General features: G+C 37.1%; 1 pseudogene; it reads left to right on the top strand.

Annotated features, from left to right (window-relative positions):
* The first annotated feature begins 5 nt into the window (after positions 1-5).
* LOC139689511 (CCHC-type zinc finger nucleic acid binding protein-like) lies at positions 6-347 on the top strand (annotated as a pseudogene).
* Positions 348-1,370: the final 1,023 nt, after the last annotated feature.

The following is a 1,370-nucleotide window of genomic DNA, read 5'->3' as shown; positions in this document are numbered from 1 at the left end:
TTGCAATGAGTTCAAGTGTTTTCTATAAGTGCAACCGCACAGGCCACTTTGCTCGCAAGTACCCTCAGGGCGGTGAGTATGGACGTGGTCGTGAAAAGTGTTAAAAATGCAACTGCTTTGGGTACTGTGCACACAAGTGCAAGGCAGATCAAGAGAGGTGCTACCGCAGCAATGGCATGGGACACATCGCCTGTGATTGTCAGCAGAGTCCGGACGAGCCATCCTGTTACAACTGCAACAAGACTGGTCATATTGCCTGAGACTGTCCAGATAATTCCAAGACCTGCTATCAGTGCAGTAAACGTGGTTACATACGCCGTGATTGTGAGAGAAATGACCGCAAGTAACCACATTGTACTCAATGACTGCAAAATGTGGTCAGAGTTCAATTTTAAGTTCTGAGCCTTTGTCTTTTGACTGACTCCTTGACTAAAGGTCCTTGCAAAAGTGTAAAAAAATGACTGATAAGTATCAGTATGGAAATGTGTAATATTGAATAAAAAACTTATAATAATACTATGGGTCATTTCACATAAACTTAACCAATTTTTGGAAGCCCACTGACATAGTATTTTGTATTCTGATTATTTTTGCCTAAGAGTGGTTTTAACCTAGGAACAAAACTAATTTAGTGCTAATGTGAATACATCCTAAGATTTTTTCCACCAAAATTTAAGGTTTTATCCACCCAGTCATGAAAAAATTGCCCTGATTTCAATTTAAGTAAAGGTCACGCTTGGCACGCCTGGGAAATTCTAACTTAAAGATAAACTAGGGATGTAGAGAATATCCACCCAGAGCAAAATATTCTGCGAAAATAGTTTAAACAAATCGAAAATGGCACATTTAACTAATTTTAAGAACAAATTATATTGAGAGAGATTATACCTCTGAGAGCACAAGTTGGCAAGTCAAAGCCAACAAACACTGCAGCTAACATATACATTAATACAGTTCAACCACCATCACTTTTGTACGCAGACAAAACAGACATTTGTTAAAAAGAATCATTACTACGGCTCGGCTCACAATGTTGAGGTGAAATGCCACTATTATTACAACTAAAAACAAAAATGGATCAACTCGTGAGACAATATTTCATTATGACACGCTTTCCCTACATTGCAGAGGCTTGAAAAAATGCATACATAGATAATAAAAAACTACAAAAAATTTCATTATTGCTCTTATAGTCTGATCAGTGCTGACCAGAAAGTGAGAAGGCAATTATCTTCTTTGTTGAATTTTCGAAAATCCCTGAGATTTATTAAGAGTTATCTACAATAACTTTTATTAAGAAAGGGTTAAAGTGAGCAGATTGTGATTGGAAATAGAGATTTGAACTCCTAACGTCCCTATGATAGCTATTG

This window comes from Hetaerina americana, unplaced genomic scaffold (genome assembly GCF_022747635.1).
Source record: "Hetaerina americana unplaced genomic scaffold, ioHetAmer1.1.p SCAF_24, whole genome shotgun sequence".
Taxonomy (NCBI): Eukaryota; Metazoa; Arthropoda; class Insecta; order Odonata; family Calopterygidae; genus Hetaerina; species Hetaerina americana.
The sequence above is the reverse complement of the archived record's forward strand: the minus strand, read 5'-3'. Positions and strand labels throughout refer to the sequence as shown.